Raw genomic sequence first — 13,181 nt, forward strand, 5'->3', positions numbered from 1 at the left:
AAATGCAGCTAGTCAAGGCACTATAGATTTATGCGAGAAGTACACCAGAAATTGTAAAACATAAAGAGTAATATACTGACAATGCTAAATGGGCAAAAGCCTCCATCAACAGAATTTTCAAAATTCTCACAGAAGTTCTCTTCTGGGAGATGTTACTCTTCCAACTTGACAACCTCCATCAGAAATGACTTGTTTCTTACTATGTTCACAAAGCTGAGATGAGCAGTGTGACCTCATGTGTGGGGGAAGAGGGCACCATTATTCCCTTCCACTTTATGGCCAGTTTGAACCATTAACTTCTGTCCACTTAAATATACATGTAAATTTTTAAATGACAATTACCAGATAGCAGACTCAAAGAGCTTCACTACAACCGGGAAGTTAAAAGGAAAAAAAAAAAAAAGTGACATCTACTGATGCTAGAAAAATGGTATCTTCTTTGGTTAGGAAATGTATTACTTTCAATGCAAAGTATCCTTTCAGTAGGTTGATGTCAATCTCAGTATTTTTCAAAGCCAAAGAAATGCATATGGAATTTTAACAGACAAGCTTCTATAAATGAACCAAAGATGCCAAAAACACAAAATGCAGCAGGAGGGATGTAGTCCCCTCTGGAGCAATCAGGGAACACCTCATCTGTTGGAAGCATTCATAGGGTTTTGAACACTGCGTACATTTTCTCCTCTCTAGACTGGGCATTCTCCCAGGGTTCAACACAATACATGAAATGAAATAAAGTCTTAACAAAGGAGAGTGTTGTTAATTTCAAGTCAGGTATCTCTGGAAAACATTTACCAAAAAACATGCTTCAAGAAAGAAATAAGTAATTTCACATTACCTCCGGCAATAAAAATGATTTCTGTTGAGAAAATCATCCTTCTTGAGCTCAGTATTATGCTCAGATCCTGTTGTGGCAACAAATGTTTACATCTCCTTTAAAAGGAGGCTTGAGGGGCACCTGGGTGGCTCAGTGGGTTAAGCCTCTGCCTTCAGCTCAGGTCAAGATCACAGGGTCCTCGAATTGAGCAGAGAATCGGGCTCTCTGCTCAGCAGGGAGCCTGTTTCCCTTCCACTCTCTCTGCCTGCCTCTCTGCCTAGTTGTAATCCCTCTCTCCCTGTCAAATAAATAAATAAAATCTTAGAAAATAAATAAATAAAAGGAGCCTCGGTGTCCATTCACAATTCAGCGAGACATTAATTTAAATTCTGTGCCAGCACAGGCTTTTAAAGTAAGATCAAACTTAATACACTTATTATGAACAAATCAAACAAATCTTGTAATGGTAACCAAGGCAAGGAGATATCCCTGAGTTATCAAAGGGAATTTATTACTTTTTAAAGAAGAATCTATGTGAGGGAGATGAAGGACTGCTACCTCTTCCTACTGTAGGTCAATTCTCTAAGGTGTGCCATTCCCAAAGAAGTTCATGGGATTGAGGGGACAACTCCCTGGTAAGCATGGGTATGAACCCAGTGCTCTCAGTGGTCTGCAGAATCTTTGCAGTTATATGGCAGCAAAAGGTCCTTTTACCAAAGTGGTTTGACCTGGGCATGGACGGCCAGGGATTTCTAAGCCCCTCTGGTTTTTCTTCAGTCCTGGGACAGAAAACAGCTCCTACCTAACAAGAGTAGTCCAAAGTCCAAAGACGTGAGGTATGTCATTGATAAAGAAAGAAAAGCAAGGGCCCTCTTGCTGCTAACACCTCACACTCTGTCCCGGGAAAGAAAGAATGGAGATTATGTATCTTTACTCACAGAAGAAATGCAAGCTAAAAACGGAGCAAGTCCATAGGTGGAAAGCCATCATAGAGAATGGAAAGAGTCTTAAAGAACCCGCTTTTTTCTTCCTCCCTAGAGCCTGTTAGCTTCTTACAGATTGTCTTACACAATACCTCTGCATTCCAGTTTTTAACAACATTTTGGGAATGTAGCAGGTGCTGAATCACCATTAAAGAGAATGCATTAAGAGGTGAAAGACTATCCATGATGCCCAAGTCAGCTGACGTGGGAGGAAAGCAAACCAGGCCATGAACAGAGTTTAAATAAATAGAAAGATAAGGGAATAAGTACTTTAATTTTGAGCAAACACATGCATGTTAGAATGAAAGCTCCTCAAGGACTGAGACCCTGTCTTATTTATCTTTATGCTCCCAGCACATAATGGGCAGAGAGTAGTGTTTGCTGAGTGACAGGCAGCAGCTACGTGGAGGAATAAGCCAAAAATTACCGAGTCCTTGCTATGTACCATATGCTTGCCATATGCTTTATGTACAGTAACTACAGTAATTCATTCAATCCTGACCCTAAGCCTAGGAGGACAGTCCTTGCCCCAGATCACAAGGCTGGCAGAACCAGCACTAAGGTCCTCAGCCATCATGCCTCACTAGCAAACCTAACACTAGAGAATGTTGAAGTTACTTTGGGACCAGGGATTGGAGGAGCTTTGCAGTGACTCTAAGTAGAAAGGAGACCTCCATGTTATTTTTTAAGAAAGGAAGAGGGTACTGGTCTGGGATCTGATATGCTGCAAGTGCTACTTAACAGAGCCAAATACATTATGAATAAAATGACAATAGAATAAAAATTAAACTAATAAAAAATAATTACAGAACAGGCTTGCCAGAATATAAAACTTCTTTAAAACAATACAAAATCTTTGGGGCACCTGGGTGGCTCAGTGGGTTAAGCCGCTGCCTTCCGCTCAGGTCATGATCTCAGGGTCCTGGGATCGAGCCCCGCATCGGCTCTCTGCTCCGCAGGGAGCCTGCTTCCCCCTCTCTCTCTGCCTGCCTCTCTGCCTACTTGTGATCTCTCTCTGTCAAATAAATAAATAAAATCTTTTAAAAATAAATAAATAAATAAAAACTTTAAAAAAACCCACTATTATTAAAAAAATACAAATTTTTTTTTTTTTTTTTTTAAGTTAACAGCAAATGACTTTTATGGACAAACACAGAGAGTGCCAGAGCCTCAGGTTCTATAACCTGATGTTATGAGAACAAAATATCCTGGAAAAAAAAATTGTCAGTCACTTTAGAAGCCAATAAAGTAATATATATTAATTAAAGACACTATGATCTCACTTGTCTACATAAGATGAACACTAATCACAAGCACAAGCATATTCACTGAGCACTGCTGCCAAGGGCAGAAACATGGAAAATAGGCTAGATGTCCACCAACAGGCAAATAAATGCTCTATAGCAAATGAATGAGATAGCTCCCTGCCCGGGGCCACGAAAGATATCTGATGCAAGTGAATGCAACATTTGTACAGTGTGATGAACTTCATGCTAAAACCAAACACAGCAGTGCATTGCAAGTGTGTGTGTGTGTATGTGTGTGTGTGTGTATGTGAGAGAGAGAGAGAGAGAGAGAGAGAAAGAGAGAGAGAATGCAAGTGATTGACTGTGTACACAGGTATCTGATTACCTCTCTAGAGTAGTGGATAGGGGACACGACAGATTCTAGACGGATTTTACATTATATACATATACTATAATGTGTAACATTTTTTCAAAAGAGTATACATAGATATTATTTGTATACATAAAAATTATTTTAAGTATTTTTAAAAGAAGATTATTTTTTAGGAAGGTAGGGAAAAAGACGAAACTGAGTAGGCAAAGGGTCAGGGAGGGAGGCTTCACCTTTTGATTTTGTTGCTTAGCACCAGTCTTAATGAAACTGAGAAGGATACCCCTTCTTGGGTGGAAAGAAAAAATGAGAAGGATCTCTGACACATCTTTTGTGTGTGAAAGAAGAGGTAGATGGAAATGTCCAGGGAGGGTGTGGCTGAGGAGTATACGAGACACCCCTCGCCGTACTCAAATGGTTATCAGAGTGAGAGGCAGCAGTTTGGGAGAAAGAGCAAACAAAAGAGAGCCTGACTCACAATTGGCAAGTTTTCTATATCTTATTAGTGCCGCTCAATGTATGATTAGGACAAGTCCTTACATCATGCCATAATAGCAACTGGGCCACACCCACCTAGGAAACTGAAAAGTGAAGGTGAGAACCTAAAAGAGGTGTTTAACTGAATTTGAAATAGATATGAAATCATATAAAATCAAACCTCAAAAAACCCATCTAAGATTCAAAGCAAGGTTTTCAGTGAGTGTCCTTAAAAATGTAGGTTCGTGGGCAAAAATGCAAGCTTAGTATCTAATTGTTGCCCTCATTCCCTTTCCTTGAATCTATGTCTAAGCAGAGGGGGTGCCTGAGCCGACGCTTCACTGCATAAGTAGACAATGGTAACAATAATTGTTAACAATAGGGAACAATAAAAGCTGTCATGAAAAACCACGGCTTGTAAGTCTAAATATTGCGCCTCCAATTTGGGGAGTATTTTGTTTTGTATTTAAATCATCAAAAATACAAAAAATACTTTTCGCATTATGTATTTACTTTTGTGACAGTGCTTTTGTGAACTTATCTAACTTAACCAGGAGTTGACACGTAGAATTATTAACTAATTACACACTGCTTCATTCAACACATAAACTTTAAGGATAATTCTTGCAACAATGATAAATTTAGTAGGCCATTATGGAGATGATGTTTCTAAAAAAGCAAATATTATCATTTTTAAAAACTGTACTCACATCTGAAAGTACCAAGAATAAAAATGGTAATAATTCCCACATTTGGATGACCTTTTTCTCCATGTTGACTTACTCAACTTGCCTATCCACTGTAAGATCTAATTTATCCTCTGAGGTACTTGCTGATTTCCAGGTCTGTAAATGTTCACATTGATTATTTCTCCACAACTGAAAATTTTAACATCTGCTTTCATGAATATAAATTTGAGTAAATATCATTCCAAGTCTTGAATTTAAGAAAATGATGATGTACCACTTTGTTTCATTTCTAAAGCACTAGATAAATAACTACTACGACTTAGGGATGAACCTATTACGAGCGAGGCACTAGTGTACAAAATTTTAGGCTTTTCATTTCGGTAATTCTTACAATGACACAAAAGTACACGCATAATAGGAAAGTTAGAGCATTTGATTCCATCGATTGCAAATTTTGATTAAAGATGATACCAATTAACCACAATATACTTGAAAACCTAATAATAGAAAAAAAATACACAATAACACTAGCAGCTATCTTTTTTTTGGTCCTATTAAGTATTGATTTTAAGAAACAATAGGTATTTTGGAAGCTCTGTCTTCATGGGAATACAACATCTACATCAGTAACTTTTTTTTATTAACATATAATGTATTTATTTGTTTCAGGGGTACGGGTCTGTGAATCATCAGGCTTACACAATTCACAGCACTCACCATAGCACATACCTTCCCCAGTGTCCATCACCCAGCTATCCTATCCCTCCCTATGCCCCCAGAAGCCCTCAGTTTGTTTCCTGAGATTAAGAGTCTCTTATGGTTTGTCTCCCTCTGTGGTCCCACCTTGTTTCATTTCTTCCCTCCCTACCTCCCATGAACCCCTGCTCTGCCTCTCAAATTCCTCCTATCAGAGAGATTATATGATCATTGTCTTTCTCTGATTGACTTATTTCACTTAGCATAATACCCTCTAATTCCATCCATGCCATTGCAAATGGCAAGATTTGGGGTTTTTTTGAAGGCTGCATAGTATTCCAACAGACAAGGTCTAACAAAAGCATTTCCATGGGAAGTGAATAAAACCAGCTCACAACACTGAAGCTTTTCTGTTCCCTTCCAAGCTGGGGGAAGAATATGGAATAATCACAATGGTCTGTTTGCATACCCTTCAGACTGACAGTCACTCTGAACTTGCCTACTTCCTGCTCTCCTGAACACGTTCCTTTCCAAGGTAGCTTAAGACGGGAAGCCTGGATTCTGTGTACTCTTACTTCTCAAGTTGATCTTGCCATGGAGGCAAGCACTTCTTCCTTGTTTTTTCTTTCTTTTTTTTTAAACCACACGTTTACCATTACTTCTCTCAACTTACCAAAAAAGAAGGAGTAGGATACCTCTCACTCATCCTAACTCAGTGGATGCTAAACAGAGACAATTTGCAATACTGGTGTTTGCCTGAACTTTAATGGCTGGGTAACAAATATTTTTCCAAAACATGTGATTTTCTTTTGTTGCTTTCAACAAAATTGAAGGTGTATCTAATCAATTTGTCAGGCAGTAAAGCATTAAAAATAACTGACTGAAATTCATGTTTGACAATAGACAATTCTGTGATTTATGGAATATAACTCACAAGGAGTTCAAGGGACTGAATGACATTTTTTTTTTTTTAAGAGATTTTATTTATTTGCCAGAGAGAGAGATAGTACACACAAGCAGGAAGAGAGGCAGGCAGAGGTAGCTATAGAAGCAGGCTCCCCGCGGAGCAAGGAGCCCGATGCGGGACTCGATCCCAGGACCCTGGGACCATGACCCAAGCTGAAGGCAGTGGCTTAACCAACACCCAGGTGTCCCTGAATGACATTCTTATAATAGAACTCCTTCCATTCCCACCTACTTATTTATGGTAACATCATTTTTTTTTTTTGCCTTACCTTTATAAAAACAAAAATTAAGAAGAAAATCGATGCTGAAAACTATCTCACTCTAGCATTAAGTATAATTCACCAATGGATATATGAACATATGTGGAATATAAAGGGTACATATGATTCGTCCACTGAGAGAAAGGTTTTCATTCAAGCTCATGAAATAAATGACCAAAATGGTAATACATTGGGGCTGTTTTGATCAACTGTATACTATTCATAATTTTTATAACTCAATCCAGAAAAAATTTAACATTTGCTTTTAGGATGACAGATTTTGAACTTAAATTAATATACACATACATACATGTTTCATAAGAATAATGAAAGGTTGATCAATATCCTCAAGCATAAGATAAGACTCTGTGGGAAGAGGAATGAAAATATGAGTTCAAGGAGAAAATAAAGATGTGAAATTTGACTGTAAAAGGTCTTATTCAGGCCTTTTTAAAAATGCATGATTTCAAAATCAAATTGCTACTCACTGGATACGCTTATTTTAAAATGTCAGTATTTATTATACTCCAGAAAAAACATCTTTTGCAATTTTTTGAATGTATAAAACTAGATGTCAGCTTAAACATATGTAATAGTTATCCAAATCCTTATAGGAACAAAGGAGTTTGATTAGAAAAAACCTACTTCACACTTTGTAATGTTCTTTCCCTCCTTTCTGCCTATATAAATGACATTTCTCTAAGACACAGCATCTCAAAAGCCCACTTCCTTTATCAAATCTTCCCCAACACCCCCAAACCTCAGTGGCTACTCTCTTTTCTAACACTTATGTCTAATTCATCTGGCCCACATCCTCTTTTTTTTTTTTTTTCAAGTAGATTCCACACCCGGCATGGCACCCAGTGTGGGGCTTGAACTCACAAGCCCTAAGATCCAGACCTGAGCTGAAATCAAGAGTCAGAGGCCTAACAGACAGAGCCACCCAGGTGCCCAAAGCCTACACATCCTCTTAAGGAGACACAACACTTAATATGTGCCAGGCTTTATGTACGTTAATTCAGTTAATCCTCCAACACTTCCATGAGGTAGACTCTTTTATTGTCACCTTTTTCAGGATGACAAAACCAAGGACAGAGAGGTAATAACTTGTGTAAGATCAAGCAGCTAGACGGTAAGCAGCGGGAGCTAGGACAGGAGCTGAAAATGACATGCAGGTGCGCTGACTCTGGAGTCTGAGCTCTTAACCATCATCAGCTTCCCCTATATTTCCCATCCCTATGCCCTTCATCTGAGTTTACTACAACACTTATTTGTGGGGGATGATGTTTCCCTGCTAGGAAGCTATGCCTTCAAGATAGCAGCTGATGTCAAAGAAGCCCCAAGATAACCTCTGAGTTCTGAATTTGTATAACCAGCATGTGCTTATAGTCCCTCAAAATAACCTTCCCTTTCATGCCTGTTGGGAATAATCAGATTCGACGCATAGTTCCTTATTCAATTTTTAAAAGTTCCAATTAAAAGGAAAAAAAAATCCTTAGCAGTCAATTGCATATTATGGTATTCCAAAAATGTTTTAATTAACTAAGTCTGCCTAGCCATAACTTACTTAATGCTTTTACTCTTAAACTAAATATGGAATGCAGTCCTGGGGGGAAAAAAAATGAGAGATTGATTGCAAACCATTTTAATATCCTCATGAATTTTTTTATGGGAATAAAAACAACTTTAGTGAAGCTCTGAGACCCTGTTTACAAGTAGGAGGACTCTAGGGATGGAAGGCCCAGATTCAAGCATCCTTAGAAGATGGAATTTAGGAGCAAGGGGTTAAGCACAACAGAGACTTTATGTGATACTAAGTTTTGCGAAGACTCCTTAATGGTTACAACTAATTGGCCATCTAGTCTTTCTACCATTTAAGAAGCTGAGCCCATAAGAAATTTAAGGACAAACTCAAGGTCACTCTGGTTGGCTTCAAGGTGCAACTAAGGATTCAAATCTCTAATTCCCAATGTAATTCTCTTATGCATTTGACCAGATGAAGTTCATTTTGACTCTCTAAAAGTCAAGGGTCATGTTATGAATCCAATCATATTACATATTCAAAACAGAGAAAAACTAAGCATCTTTTTGAATGCTAAATGTGCCCACTCAAGGAAATTATTCAGTCATAGCCGCCAAAGGAAAGTCTTTTCTTCCATATGTTTTGATGGCAGTTCATTACATTTTACCTCCAGGCTACTTGCTTTCTTTTAGCAAGATCCATTACATTTAGTACTTTCATAACATGTTGGCAGAAAATAGGCCAAAAGTTTTGCATTTAGGTATTTCTCCTAAAGGCTGAAACATGGTTTACACACATACTCATTCACTCACAAACACCTGCCTAGGAGAACATAGTCCTGGGGGAAAGAAGCTTGAAGGTATGTATTATAACTGATCTGGAACCTGAACCTTGTGCTGGTGAAAATGTACATGACACACTGGTAACCCATAGCAACCTAATTCTTCAAAGTAGCTGTTGATGTCAGAAAACTAGGGCACCAAAGTCTAATAATTACCGTTCCAAAGACAAATGAAGCCACAGCTAGCAAATGTCACTTACTGATCATGATGTCACTGCAAGGTATGCACTTACTGTGATGGCACAGAAACAAAGACAACACAAGGGGACACATGGGCTTCTGCCTAGATCACAGTCTATCTTCCAAACCAACATTAACAAAAAAAGCTAATGTAGCCAAAGCAGCCTTAGTAACATGTAAAGCTTCAACTTAATCAAAGATGATTATAGTACGAGAAAGCTAATCCTCACTTCTCCCACCATTTCCTCCAGAAAAATGTTATTTTCTATAAACGAAATATAATCTTTGAAAAAAAAAATAGTTCCAAAAGGGCATTTCATTAAATTATGGGTGCTACAAAATGGATTTCTTATTTAACCTGATGGAAGGCAAAACATTGTGTTGCATTAGAAATCTCTCAAATCCCTCTGATCTTGTAGAGCTTTTAAAGCTAGTGAGCACAAGATTTCCTCTAATTTAATATTTCTAGAAACCTTTGAATGTAATGTCTGAACAATAATGAAAAGAAACAGAGTGTTTTTTAATAGCTTAAATGATGTTAAGAGAGGGCTCTAAACAGCAACTCCTACCATTTTCAGAATCTGGAGGGAATGCAAATAAGACACTGAAACTTAAATATAAAACACCAAGGGGGAAAAACAAAACAAAACAAAGTTGGTTGAACCTGCACTTCCCAACTCAGTTTGTTGCAAAATTCATAATGACCACACAGTTTTTATAATCTGGGAAGTGCTATTTGAGTTCTGTTCTTGACTTTGTTTTCTCTCAAAGCTTAATTTGGGCCAAAGGTTACTTTGGGGAGAAAATGGTCAGAGTAACTAAAACAGAGATTGAGGAATTTAAGGATACTTTATCAGGTTCACATTACTTTAGTTTTTTTAAAAGAGTATTTCAAGTAAACTGATTTTGAAATACTTAATACAAACTCTCAATAAAGACAAATAATCCATAATATCACAAATCTTCCTGTTTCTTTATCCTTGTTGCTGAGAGGTAATAAAATCTTTTGTTTAATTAATGGTTTAGTAACCTAATACAATTATAGTATCTAATCATAAAATATTAATAGTTTCTCTCTTCCAAGCCCCATTTTTTTCTGGCTCATAAGTTTGGTACTAACAACAAACATGCTCTATTCTTTACTACTCATCCAGTAACTACATGTGGCCAGTTTAAAGGGGGCAAAATTAGCATACATCCAAAAACAGTTTAGTAAATTAAATTCGAAATTAGGTATTTGTGTTCTTTTAAGAAATATTAAACACAAGCCGATCTACAAAAGCATGTAAGCTGGCTGATGTTTTCTTTAACACCTAAGAGGGAAAGCTACATCCTGTCCATGGATTTTGATCAATCACCCAGATGCCTGGTTTACATGGGGCCAAAGTTTAAAACACCGAAGAGCTTTCAAGTATGGCAAGTGCGGCCGCTTTACTGTGGCATAAACAGACCCCATTCAGGCACTTTGAACTTGTCGACATCCAAACACCCTGAAGACCTCACATCTCTTCCTTAGGTTTCGACCAGTGAATTAAAACCCCAAATGAGCCAGGATCCAGACAACCTGAGCCTTCATGCAACGGTGTGTGAAAGAAAATGACAGATGGAGGGAGGTCAGGAAGGCCACTGAGAAAAAGGCTCTCTCTCCACAACAGGCCTTATTTTTCCCAAGAGGGAGATCTACTGAAAGGGGTTCAGATACAAACAAAGAAGGATGTATAGTTTGGACGAAAGCCTTTCAGGTGAACCGGTATCTCCATCTCCTACTGAGAGCTTTCATGTTGGGGAAAAAAAAAAAAACCAAAACCAAAACCAAAAATATAAACGCTCTGAGCTTGAGTGCAAAAAGAAAAATTGCTTTGTCACTTCGAATAGTTATATACGCTGGTTTCAGGTTCAATCCAGGCAACAACAGTAAAACTCATCTGGAGAAGCACTCTGAGTTAACTTCACATTATACGTCGTTCCCCACCAACTTCTGAAGCTTTCTGCTTTCAAACTACAAAAATCTAATACAAATGCTTCAGCCTGTTTATTCTACCCACTGTGACATCTAGAGGCAATCTAGGATCTGTATTCTTACTTTATTATTATTACTTTTGTTACGCTAATACTCTAAGCGACCCAGTTGTGAACAACTTCTGTTTCTTTTTTTTTTTTTTTAAAGATTTTATTTATTTATTTGACACCCAGAGAGAGATCACAAGTAGGCAGAGAGGCAGGCAGAGAGAGAGGAGGAAGCAGGCTTCCTGCTGAGCAGAGAGCCCGATGCGGGGCTTGATCCCAGGACCCTGAGATCATGACCTGAGCCGAAGGCAGTGGCTTAACCCACTGAGCCACCCAGGCGCCCCACAACTTCTGTTTCTTAACTCACTAATCCACTGGCATGGTCACCTTGGAGGGCTGGGAGTCAGTTAAATCTTGGTGGTTCCTGGTTACGTTAAGGGGCTACTAGTTAGCCACTGGGCATTTTGGACTACTCAGCAGGGGAGGAGAGAGGAGAAAATAAAGGCATTTAGGGTCTGGTAAGTACATGTTTTCTGGGATGAGGCAAGTCAGCCAGAGCCTATTAATTTGCAAAATCAACCACTGGGGTATGACAGCAAACTAAGCTTATAGTCACAGCAGCAGAAGAAGGCCCTCTAATTTACAGAAACCATCCTCTGTGATGAGCTCCAGATGCCCTGGACAACCTGAGAAAACTCTGAGGCTGCCGTGATGGTGGACAGACTCATTTAAACAAAAACAAAAGCAATTAAGTGAACAGACATGACTGAGAAGTTGGAATTCTCCGGCGAGTTGCTTCAGCATTAACTCTGCGACACAGCCTATTCCCTATGTATACCTGATGAATAACGATGGTAAACCATGCTTGATGACACAGGTCTGGGCCAAAGTGGGTGCCCCGTTGTACTCAAGGAAGAAACATTCCATTACAAGCAACAGTATTAAGCAAAGCTAAAAGCAGATAAGCACATCTGCTGTGTGACAATGCTACTTTCCACCCATAAAATGAAACCTTTGGCCATAGCTCGAGGTGTAATTTAGAGCTCTCAGAGACGTTGAACAACGGCTGAAGCAAGAGTAGAAAGGGATAGCCAAAAATACTATTTCTGACTTTCTAGAGATTTTAGAAAACTCAATAAAAGATTATTTTAGAAGCACAGGCTTCCTTGCAGGTAGGAAAATGAATATTCCCTGAGCACAGTACCCTTTGCTTCCCCACAAAACCCAAAAAGCGAAGAGCATCTGACCATATATTTTATCATTAGTTTTCAAACACTTTATTATCTACTGGTATAAAGATTCAGGAAAACAATATTTCCTTTTCTAACTTTTGCAGCCTAGCTAACAGCAAAGAAAAATCTAACGTGGCATTTTTATGAGGTCCTTTTCTAAGAGAGTTGAGACCATGGCAAGTGGTCTACTTACTAGGATTAGGCTTGTGGTTGGAAAACTACTCCATTCTAAAAACAGTGAATTCAACACCAACCAAAATAAATGTGCAACTCTGAGGGTATCTGGGAACCATGGCTCCGCCCAAATCTGAAGGAGGGACAAGAGCCACTGCCTGTGGTTAAGTCCCGAAGAGGATTAAAAGCCTATTTACTATCACTTGGTTCACTTGGTTGATAAAGATGCTGCTCAGTCCCATCCGGAAAGCAACAAACAATCGCCTGACTTTTTATTCTCCTAGGTAAAGAGTTGTGAACAAAAAGAACTAGTAACTAATGTTTTTCTTAAAAGGAAGTTAAGTTCCAGTAACACCTGCTACTGTGATATATTCCATATTTAAGGCAGGCTGTACGTGGGGTGGAGGGGGTGCACGTGGGCGTGTGTGTGTATCCCCGAGGTGGTCAGTGATCCACTAACTGAAAGCCATACTTGACAGAATTCCCATTTGGTAAAATTAAAAGCAAAACAAAACATAAAAAAAACTCCTCTTTTTAGATCTTAGAAATAAAGCTTCCAACTAATGAACTCATGACCAAGACAGCTATTATGATAGGTATGGGTGATACATATAAGGAAAGAACCTGTATATGTAGAGATAAATGTCTGACCATTTCTGATTATCAAAAGGTTAAGTATATTTTTAAACCACACAGTGAGTATGATGGCAAGTTAAGAAA

The 13,181-nt window shown here is 38.5% G+C and overlaps 1 protein-coding gene across 3 annotated transcripts in view; it reads right to left on the bottom strand.

Annotated features, from left to right (window-relative positions):
- The window catches only part of MAN2A1 (mannosidase alpha class 2A member 1), a 172,199-nt gene that overhangs the window by 33,424 nt on the left and 125,594 nt on the right, over nt 1-13,181 (bottom strand). The window lies entirely within an intron of this gene.

Source organism: Meles meles, chromosome 3 (genome assembly GCF_922984935.1).
Source record: "Meles meles chromosome 3, mMelMel3.1 paternal haplotype, whole genome shotgun sequence".
Classification (NCBI taxonomy): Eukaryota; Metazoa; Chordata; class Mammalia; order Carnivora; family Mustelidae; genus Meles; species Meles meles.